At 40.2% G+C, this 11,562-nt stretch overlaps 1 protein-coding gene across 2 annotated transcripts in view; it reads right to left on the reverse strand.

Moving 5' to 3' along the window:
- The window catches only part of LOC137344360 (bile acid receptor-like), a 101,936-nt gene extending 91,766 nt beyond the window's left edge, over positions 1 to 10,170 (reverse strand). For both annotated transcript variants that reach the window (XM_068007246.1, XM_068007247.1), the window contains exon 1: positions 9,877 to 10,170. The gene's annotated coding sequence lies outside the window, so the exon portion shown is untranslated. The remainder of the gene's footprint in view (positions 1 to 9,876) is intronic.
- Positions 10,171 to 11,562: the final 1,392 nt, after the last annotated feature.

The following is an 11,562-nucleotide window of genomic DNA, read 5'->3' on the forward strand; positions in this document are numbered from 1 at the left end:
GTTCCCAGGTTACACCAGGAAATCTGCCCAAAGTGTCCCTATAGGAAGGTCCTCCCCTGGACCTAGTAAAGGATCCAGCACAGATGAAGCAAATGGTAGCGGTATTAAGTGGCTCCTCTGTTTCCTGAGGAGAAAGAAAGCAAATTTTGCTAAATTTCTCTCCAGTCCGATGCAGGCTTTTGGCTCTCCCTCTCAGGGAGGCAGGGTGTCATTCCAATGCTACACGTGGGTTGGGTGTCTCCTTTGCATCACTACAGGTCCAGGTGCCCACTCTTATTAAAATAACACCACCCCCAGGATTTGGGACAGGGTCTGCGGCAGATCGAAGCAGCAGGCAGAACTTCTGTTCTCCTGCACTTCTGCATGGGGCAACATCTTTACAGAATTTGTACCCTAACATCCATTAGGTTAGTCTACTCCAAAAATGCAAATACCCTTAAGCGTTTTGGCTTTGTAGTTCTGGAATGTCAATTGTCTAAATGTAACTATTTTGATTTGGGGACACTGTTCATTCCTGTTCAGCACTTTTTTTTGCCAAAGCTGCAAACTTCTCAATCTTGGACAACTCTGTTTGAAGATCAAAGGGAGCTAATGAGAGGTGACCAGCAGTGGGATTATGTCCAAAATTGTACAATATCTCTGTGAGCTGCTTGATACACGCAGTGGCCGTGTTTACTGCAGGATCAAATGTCGATTGATGAAATGTCAAAGTCTTTTTTTCTCCTCTGTTGTATGTTTTTTGGGGGAGGGGGGTTAAAAACCACAGGATTTCTGGTTTTACAAACAGAATGCGGTGTGTCAAGGTGCAGCCAGTGGAAAGACAGCCTCTTATCTGTCACAGTAAATGTTTGTTTTAAAGCAAAATGACTCATCATAATCTCATTGCAAAGATCAGACACTGCTTATCAACTAGAGAAAAACTGAAGCAGTCAAAGTCCACTTAAAAAAGCAGTTTTAACTTTTCCTTTAGGGGAACTTTTGCATTGTCCTTTTTATGCTATGTGCAAATCATGTACCTGTTGGAGTGTGGGTACAACAGCACTATGGGGAATAACATTTTTCCTCTCCTTGCCCATTGTGACCATCAAGCAAGTCACGTGAATGCACTTTTGCACAGGTCTTTCTGGGTTTCAGAGCTGGTATGCCTGAAGATCTTGCTATTCCCAGTGCCAATGACTGATAATAATAACTGATGCACATGTCTCCCTAGCCCTTCAAAGAATATGAATACTTCTTTCTCTATTGAATTACCAGGGATCAGAGTTTCTCTAAATAACTCCCAATATGCACTCAATCTACAAGCTCAGAGCAGAACCATACATGCTCTATAGGAGTGTGACTTCTCCAATTCCCATACCATCCATCCTTGTGTTTCTGAATGGGAATTGCACCAAATTAAAGAGTAATTTTATTCTGAGGACTCATGTCCATCCTCTGGGGACTGAATAAGTAATATATAAACTTGTTTAGGACATGGAGCAGCTGTTGGAGAGAATAGCCTATCTTTCGGTTTGTTTTCATTATTTATGAGTATATTTGTAGAATAATTCACTGTGATGAGAGCCCTGTGGACAAAATGATGCAAAAAACAAAAATGCAAACTTATCAGTAAAAAGTAAAACAATGTAAATATGTCATACACAGTGGTATGAAATACCATATATAGTAATGGTAATTGCTATAAACAAACATTGCACTGTTAAATATTATAATATAAAAAAGATTGCATTTATATAGCACCTTACCACACCTCAGAAAAATCTCAAAGTGCTTCACATACACTGAATAACTTTGAGTTAAATGACTTATTATGTAAGCAAACACAGTGGCCATGTTGCTTGCGGCAAGATCTCAAAAAGAGAACAAGTTGAATGAGCAGCTAATCTGTTTTGGCAATGTTGTATAAACTTATTTATTGGACTGGTGATGCAGTGCATTAAATAATGCCATTTCCCTGGGCTCAGGACTCAAATTAAGTCCATACAAATGTATTGAAAGTCTTTGTGGCCTGTCCACTGTAAGGATTTTACGTAAAATGAGTTTTGGCGGACTCAATCCAGTTACTGGTCAGCATTGTAATGGCCCTAATTGACACTAAAGTAATAATGTCATGGGATGGCTGGTGTAAGAAATGGAAAAATGTCAAACTGATGCAGTAAGAAGTGTTTTTTCTGAGGTTGGAGGTACAGTAAATTTTTGCAGCAGAGTAGAGGGGAGCTTTACTCTGCATCTAATCATACCACACCTAACTTGGATGTGCTTGATACAGGCAGCTGGAGGTGAGGCGGGGGATAGATTTTAGAGCACAGAGAGGAAAATCCGGTGGAGAAGGTTGCACATCCCTAACAGAGTCCGTCTGATTCTCTTTCCATTTAAATTAAGAGGCATGCCATCCTCCCTGCCCAACCTTTCTCTCTGTGCTCCAGACAATACTTTGCACCCAGATGATAAAGATGAAGATCCACCCCCGGAAGCAAAATTCCTCTTTTAACAAAACTCAGGAGACTGTCTGTTTTTCTTGATCCATTAGCAAGATTAACAGCCATTAAAAAAAGATTATCCAAAATTCAAATTGTGCATTCAAAGTGTAAATTATTCAATTTCCAGCACCAGCATCCTTCACCAAAATGGAAATATAAAATTAATGGGGGGTTAATATTTGTAATCTTGCAGTAATGATGTCACAAATTTAATCCTTTGGTGCTAATGTCATAAATAAGACATATATACTATAAATACGATGATAGGTGAGAGCGATTATAGGAATATGGCCTTGGCCCAGCTTTCACGTTACAAATGAGTTACACTCAAAGAATTTACGACATTAAGTGCTTGTCCCTATGCTCACACCTCCAGTCTTCATTATTCCAATATAAAAGACAATGGTGTAGAAATTGGATCGCCCTGTGCCCGTTTTGCAGGTGTGATACTGACCTAATTGCCCGATTGCAAATGTTACAGCCTTGTCCAAAAAAGGGTGTAAGGATAAACCCAGCAACGATAGGCCAATCAGTTTCACCTCGGTGATGGGGAAACTTTTAGAAACGATAACCCGGGACAAAATTAACAGTCACTTGGACGAGTGTGGATCGATTAGGGAAAGCCAGCACAGGTTTGTTAAAGGCAAATCGTGTTTAACTAACGTGATAAAGTTTTTTGATGAGGTAACAGAGAGGGTAGATGAGGGCAATGCAGTTGATGTGGTGTATATAGACTTTCAAAAGGCTTTTGATAAAGTGCCACATAATAGGTTTGTCATCAAGATTGAAGCCCATGGAATAAAGGGGGCAATAGCAGCATGGATACAGAATTGGCTAAGTAACAGGAAGCAGAGCGTAGTGGTGAATGGTTGTTTTTTGGACTGGACGGAGGTGTACAGTGGTGTTCCCCAGGGGTCAGTGCTGGGACCACTGCTTTTCTTGATATATATTAATGACTTGGACTTGGGTGTATAGGGTACAATTTCCAAATTTGCAGATGACACAAAACTTGGACGTGTAGTGAACAGTGAAGAGGATAGTGATAGACTTCAAGAGGGTATAGACAGGCCAGTGAAATGGGCGGACAATTGGCAAATTAAATTTAACGCAGAAAAATGCGAAGTGATACATTTCAGTAGGAAGAACGAGGAAAAGCAATATAAACTAGAGGGCACAATTCTAAAAGGGGTACAGGAACAGAGAGATCTGGGGGTATATGTGCACAAATTGATGAAGGTGGCAGGGCAAGTTGAGAAAGCGGTTAAGAAAGCATACGGGATCCTAAGCTTTATAAATAGAAGCATAGAGTACAAAAACGAGGAAGTCATCATGATGAACCATTATAAAACATTGGTTCGACCACAACTGGAGTATTGTGTCCAGTTCTGGACACCGCACTTTAGGAAAGATGTGAAGGCCTTAGAGAGGGTGCAGAAAAGATTTATTAGAATGATTCCAGGGATGAGGGGCTTTAATTACATGGATAGACTGGAGAAGCTGGGGTTGTTCTCCTTGGAACAGAGAAGGTTGAGAGGAGATTTGATAGAGGTATTCAAAATCAAGAAAGGTCTAGACAGAGTAGATAGAGAGAAACTGTTCCCATTGGTGGAAGGGTCAAGAACCAGAGGACATAGATTTAAGGTGATTGGCAAAAGAATCAAAGGTGACATGAGGAAAGACTTTTTTACACAGCAAGTGGTTAGGATCTGGAATGCACTGCCCGAGGGGGTGGTGGAGGCAGATTTAATCATGGCTTTCAAAAGGGAACCGGATAAGTACTTGAAAATAAAAAAATTTGCAGGGCTACAGGGAAAGGGCGGGGGAGTGGGACTAGCTGGATTGCTCTTGCATAGAGCTGGCACGGACTCGATGGGCCGAATGGCCTCCTTCCACGCTGTAACCATTCTATGATTCTAAGGGTCCAATATGGCAGGCAGTGTACATGCGCTCATTTGGTGCTGGAAGTGTGCTGCCCGCCATATTCATAAAGGCTCCTCCAAAAGCGTCCAGGGCAGATGCCTGAAATAGACATTTGGGCCCCTTCAATATGCCAATAATGGGGCCTCATGCCTGTTTAAGGCCCCTTTGCAAAATTTGGCTGTGTATGATCACAACATGCGCCGTGCATGCTGTGGTCAGTTTCTTCAGGAGCTTGGCAGCCAAACTAGCGGTCCTTAAAGGGACCACTGGAGGCTGCTACTTGAAAGGTAAGTTTTAAATTTTTCACTTGATTTATTGTGGAGCTGGGAGCAGCACTCCTGCTCCTCCCGGCTCCACAATATTGCACGGGCCCTGCCGGCCACCACACACCCTCTTCCCGATTGCCTTCACCCCCCCCGCCAACTCCCCCCAGACACTCGTAATGACTTCGGCCGCATCTGAGCCGGGCAAATCTTGCTGCCCTCCTGGGGCTGCGACAGGCCCCTGCAACTCGCCGAGAATAAGCAAATGAGGCTGGCGGACCAATTTGCCGTGGTCCTGCTGCCTGTCTCATTAGGCCTGCTGAGTGCGCTGCTCAGGGATTGCAACCCAATTCGGGCATGGTCCAATTTCTGGGCCACTTAGTCCAACTTTGTTCCTTTGTACTGCTGTAGGCATATTTTGCAGCAGTTCAAAATGTCATTCACAATTCCCCCAGATGAGAAATGGAGGTTTGCAACAATGCCAACTCATCCTTCCCTCCCAAAAAACACTGCAGTTCAATTTATTTATTTCATTTTGTAACAAATTAAAGATAGCATGGTAACACAGGATAGTATTTTAATCAAACATTTCTGGATGCAAAATATAAGTTCTGCATATGGCATTGATAATTGATGGAGCCAGGACACTACATTATAAATATATTTTATTAGAAACTTTTTGAATGAAATTATTCAACCATAAGAGAAAATAATAATTTGAAACAGTCTATTCTCAATTGAAAACTCACAAAGGAAAGGAGTGGCCCAATTTTGACCAGGTAGAGTTATTGGCCAGTCCTCCCAATGCTGCCTTCAGTAATTTAGGTAATGTGACAAAACCATATTCCTTTTTCACTCTTTTCAGTCTACAGGTCCACAGCTGTTGGGTACATCAGATTTGGCTATTCTTCATGTGTGACTCTAAATAACAAGGTATGGCAGGCTAATCAACTGTGGAGGGCATCATTGTCAAACCTGATCTTGTTCTCATCTGATGTTCAATTTCCAGCAGGTATTACTGGATAGTGAACCAAAACTGATTGTATTCCCTACCTAGCTCAGAGACACTGATTGGATTTTGAAAGCCTGAATATTATAACAGGGAGGAAAGACTGTGGAGTTATAGTTTTAAGGTCCTGGGAAAGAATGATTTAGAGTAGGAGGTGATGTGTTTGGTCTTGATTTCAACAGAATGCGAATCCAGATAGGAGGAAGAGTGTGTAGGACAGAGTATTTGCATCACAGTGATACCCTCAACAATAAAATAGCCTGCTACCTAGTGCGGACCTGTGGGACATGATTTATGTCCCATTCGTAGCATTGACTATAACTCATTTCATCACTTCTGAGTTATCAGGTCAATCCACTTGTTGGACATATATCATATCTATTGGTCTTTATAGTGTGTCCTCTACACAAAAAATGATCAAATAGAGCAACATTTACAGTAAGCTCTAGTGATATCTCATAACTCATTGGTACATGATTAAGAATGAAAGTATGGTTTATGCTGATATATAAAAGTTCAGGTATACAGTATCTGCTTATACCACCCCATTTTGGTGCTGAATGATCTTTGGGCATCACTGTACATGGACACACAGATGCACAGTGAGTGATGAGATGCAGCTCTAGTTTTCCTCTCTGCACTGTGAAGACATTGAGCAGAGGCTAAGTATCTCCCCAAAGTAGGGGTATTGAGGAATTGAAGAGAGAATTTCTACCAGCCTGCTTTGGATGTTTCTTGGTCTCCTGCCAAAAACAGCATTAGCAATGGCTTGGGAAAGGCCATGTGCCCTGACTTTCAGATACACGACATGCACTTATTGGGGGGTGAGATCAGTAAGGCAAGAAATTGGGCAATAAAGAGGGTGTGTGTTCTGACGCAAGATAGCATACCCTAAAAAAATTGATTAATCTTTCCACACTTTAATCGGCCAGATAAATCAATGCGTGTTTGTGCTTTTGTTACTAATATGCTGTTAAATTCAGATATAATTCCATGAACTTGAACCTAGACACCATGAAAGGGAGCTGTCAGATATCAATTGTAAAATTTGAATGCTTTATGGCTCAGTCACATCAATGGTTGAGTTATCACATGTACAATACAGCTGGTTCCATCTTGTGTCAATTGAGATTGGCTTTCCTGTATATTTTGCATTGGGCACAATAGGCTTTATAAATGCTTTTAACAATATGCAGTGCACTGTATGTTATTTGCACACTCTGTACATTGTACAACATATGCTATATATTTCATTGTCTATAGCTATGAGCTTTATATCTTTTATTGTATATTGCATATTCTGGGTGGTGTATGTTCTACAATGTATGTTATATATTATACCTTAAATACTGTATGCAATGTTGTGCATTTTATGCTATTTGCTGTGCAAAAATATTGTGCAGCATCTTGCATAAAACATACACCTTATACAGAGTAATTACAGTATGTAACAGTTTAATTTAACTGGGGCTAGAAATCTAAGAGGCTTATAGCAGGAAATTAGTGAGGGAAAGATCTAACAGACAAGGATTTACACAGGTAGAGAGAAAAAATGATAGAAGGACAAAAAGATTTGATACTGAGCCTTAAATGGGCCCACAGTATAGAAAGCAAAGTGATAATCGATCCAAGAAAGATCATTTGCCATTGGAAGAATGGCCAGAGAGTAAACCATGTTTTCTTTTCAGCTTGATTTCGGGCCTCGAGCTTCCACTTTCGGAGTGCCATCTTGCTGCTCCAAGCTTCTGGCAACAATGCAGGGCAGATACCTCTGCTGTGCCTCTATAGGTGTGGGTCACCCATCCCTGTTATGGTAAAGACTCCGTCCCCGCAATTTTTGGGACAGGGTCATGGGAAGCCAAAGCAGCATGTGAAAGTCCAGCCCCACCACTGATCTGGAATGAAATTTAAACTGCACGTGGCAATCTGGTAATCGTATACATTCTCCATAACTCCACCCTTGTGATAACAATAACATAGTGCCTTTATATAAAAACATATTTATAAAGTGCCTTTATATAAAAACATATTTATAAAGTGCCTTTATATAAAAACATATTTATAAAGTGCCTTTATATAAAAACATATTTATAAAGTGCCTTTATATAAAAACATATTTATAAAGTGCCTTTATATAAAAACATATTTATAAAGTGCCTTTATATAAAAACATATTTATAAAGTGCCTTTATATAAAAACATATTTATAAAGTGCCTTTATATAAAAACATATTTATAAAGTGCCTTTATATAAAAACATATTTATAAAGTGCCTTTATATAAAAACATATTTATAAAGTGCCTTTATATAAAAACATATTTATAAAGTGACTTTATATAAAAACATATTTATAAAGTGCCTTTATATAAAAACATACATTAAAGAAAATCATAATTTGAGTATCTGGCAAATGTCAGGTCCAACAGTGAGATGTGATAAATATCTATAGTGGTGAGGAGACTTTACCTCAGGCACAACTGTGTCACTCATGAGTACGAAATCTTCCATTAACAACTCTTGACTCTATAATGTTCAATTTGGTCCAAGTCTTGAATACTCTTCTCATATTTGGGGAGATTCTTCTAGCACTTCTCTCACACTCCCAACCAGATAGAAGAAAAAAGTCTCCCATCTCCAATCGGTCTCTCTTTCTCTCCATTGCAACCTTTCTTGATCACTTTATTATTAATATTACTATGGTCAGTGCTTCTCTGTCCTCCTTCGCCCCAAGTCCACAGCCTTTCATTACCCTCCTGTCTCACTGCATTCTCACTGTTTTGAAACCAAGGCAAATCACAATATCTCCTACTCCAGCTCATTTTTCCCAAGACCTGAAACTCTAGTATGTCTTACCTCCTCCAGTCTTTTCTTCTTCCTACAATTCAGAAAGACTTTTAGAAACCAAGTTTAGTGTCACCTAATCACCACTTCTTGATTTATATCATCTTCTGTTCTACTCGCTTCAACCTTGGTGGTGTTCTGTAGTACGGGCTTTGGCCCTTAATCAAGATTTCTCAATAACTAAACAAAAGCTTCACTTGTTGAGTTATATAGCATTTTTTACTGTGCCTATGACTTATCCGCATTACAATGAGCATGAAAAGCTCTTAGCTATAGAGGGTACTTCAGCAGTCATTGGGTTTACCAGTGTTCTTTCACAAGTACTATACAAGCCATGGCTGCCTTTCACATAAGTAGCACGTCAACAGTGCGATACTGTTTATTTTATGGTAACAAATAATCCCTTGAACCTTATCGTGTTTCACTGTAGGATGTTCTATGTGGCTTGAGGGGCTTTGTGTGATGATTGACAGGTATATATTTAATTGTTCTTTTTCTTCTTGTGTATTTGGTCTGCACTGTGCAGTAGAAATATCCCATATTATCATGGAATCAAGAAACGTTACAACAACAGGACAGAAGAATGTCAGATGAACATTTGTCTACTAATATTGCCAATAGTAATTTCAAGTCTAATGTTCTTTGGGTAATCAAGAGTACATTGCAACTGCAGTCCTCCACAGAGTTCATTCTCTCATTCATTTTCAACCTCACTACATACTTTCACATTGCTGTAATTTTTCACAAATTTCATTGACTTGTGTTTAATGACAAACTGAACCGAGGACTAGTGTTCAAACGCTAACGCTTTATGTTGTGACGTTTTCAAGACTGCAACAGTATTTCCACATTACTAGACAGTGACCACATTTTAACTGGATATGTCAATGTTAATGTACAGTTGAAGAAAGAACTTGCATTTATATAGCACCTTTTACGACCTTAGGACATCCCAAAGCGCTTCATAGCCAATGAAGGTAATTTTTTGAATTATAGTCACTGTTGTAATGTAGGGAATGTTGTCCAATCTAATAGACATATTACCAACTTTTAAAAGATTATAAAATGAGGCAAACTCAATATTCTAAGTATCCTTGTTACATGGCTATTATATGTCAGATTGTTATCGCATGTCATCGGCTGAAATTATATAACTTATGTTAATTCCACTGCTGTTAATTGTTATCCCACATTTCCCCCTTACGTAAAGTTAGCTTTAGTTTCAGCAGTTCTGTGTGTCAACAAAACTTGATTTTTTTTGTAATATTGCATTTTTTTGTAAACTGCATTTTAAAAAAGTCACCAAAACTCAAATAAACTCTGAAGTAAAGTTAAAAGCATATTTTTTAAAATCCCGCTTACCAGTATTTGGTGGAGCACAGGACGTCCCTTCCTCTCGAGTCGTTACGTGAGGATACAATGATCTCTGAGCGTCACTGAAGTCCAGCTGGAGCGAGCAGGGCCTTTTTTGCCTATTTATCAGAGGCTCTTTGCAAACACTCTGGCTCCAGACATTCTGCAGAACAGCACAAGAGGCCTATCTCGCTAACTAGCTTCCCACACAGCCCCCTCCTGGGTCAGAGAAAGGGCAGCCCCTAGTGAGAATAAATCAAACAGAACTGGCTCATCATTGCTGTCCATAGGCAGGTCACAGAGATCCCCAAATTATGTTTATCTTCTGCTACCCGGTTTTCAAATCCTCAATTTTTGTTTACCTACTCGTTTAGGTAAGGGGAGGCAGGCAGTGCACTAGAAGAAAACTTTTTTCTATTCGTCATCCAATGACAGTGCCAAGCATCAAATCCAGTCCAAAAGTTTGGTTAGTTTGGTCAGTTTGAGTAAAGGAGATGTAATTCTCAGAATGTAGTTTGAGGACATTGGGGGATGTCACAATCCAAAGTTCACAGTCAAAGCTCAGTGTTTCCATATCTCTGACCATGATGCTCAGACTTGTAGTTCTTTAACGGTGTGCCCAGCCTGATTTGAAGTTTTGGTAGTTACTTGTCACAACACCTTGTCGTTGCATTTACATGGAATGAGCAATGAACTGTCTAAAACTTTGTGAGTTGGAAAAATATGAATATATCTGAGATAGACCAGTTCAGGAGTGGGTGGGGGACAAGTTTACTTTCTTCATTGGTAGCCACTTAGTTCAGTTCTACTCAGTGACGAAGTTGGAAGCAATTTCCAAAATAGCTCTTGCATTTGTAAGCAAATCTATTCCGTTCTTCTGCTTTCCCAGACCGTGTGACCCTTCTAAAGCTAGTAATGGTCTCTCTCTAAAAAAAAATGGCAGATTACAGTACCTTTTAGACACCTAAGTTCCATTAAAATGATGAGTAGCTTCCTTCAGTGTCCATATGAGGTTTTGCAGAGAAGTTTAATAGTGGAAAGTCAAGTACACAGCAAAACTTTTTAACTTTTAAATCATATTACCCCAATTAACATTTTGGTGGCCAGAGACTAAGAGATATGGTGAATTTGAATCCAGCTCCAGATATTCTTGACAGCCCCTATTTTATTTTTATCCTCCTTTCCCCTTGTTTTTTCTTCCAGACTTCCATTCCATGAGCCTGGGGGGCACTAAAACACTGGGGAATGTCACAATCCAAAGTTCACAGTCAAAGCTCAGTGTTTCCATATGGAATACATTCTGATGCTGAGCTATTGACAATAGGCACACTACTGTGGAATACAATGGCCAAGAGTAGCATTTCTTTCCCTCAGGGTTAAGACATATTATTCAATGGGGTCGATTTTACCTGAGAGCAGGATTGGTGCATGGGAGGGCTGAGGCATATGGGAAACTGTTTGACCCTCCACACCATGAGGTCCAGGAGATTTAAACTGCTGCTTGGTGTCAATCTCCCACCCAATCACGGTGGCAAGAGCTACCTGCCCAGTGGGCAGTGGTGGGTTTTTGAGCAGCAGGAGGCCACCGCTGGGGACCTGACGGAACAGTCCCTGGCACTAAGGTAGGTTCGTAGGAGGGAGTGGGAAGGGCATCATGGTTAGTGGAGGGGGGGAGGGATGCCCGGGGCAGGGGAG

The sequence above is a fragment of the Heptranchias perlo genome, chromosome 27, assembly GCF_035084215.1.
Source record: "Heptranchias perlo isolate sHepPer1 chromosome 27, sHepPer1.hap1, whole genome shotgun sequence".
Lineage (NCBI taxonomy): Eukaryota > Metazoa > Chordata > Chondrichthyes > Hexanchiformes > Hexanchidae > Heptranchias > Heptranchias perlo.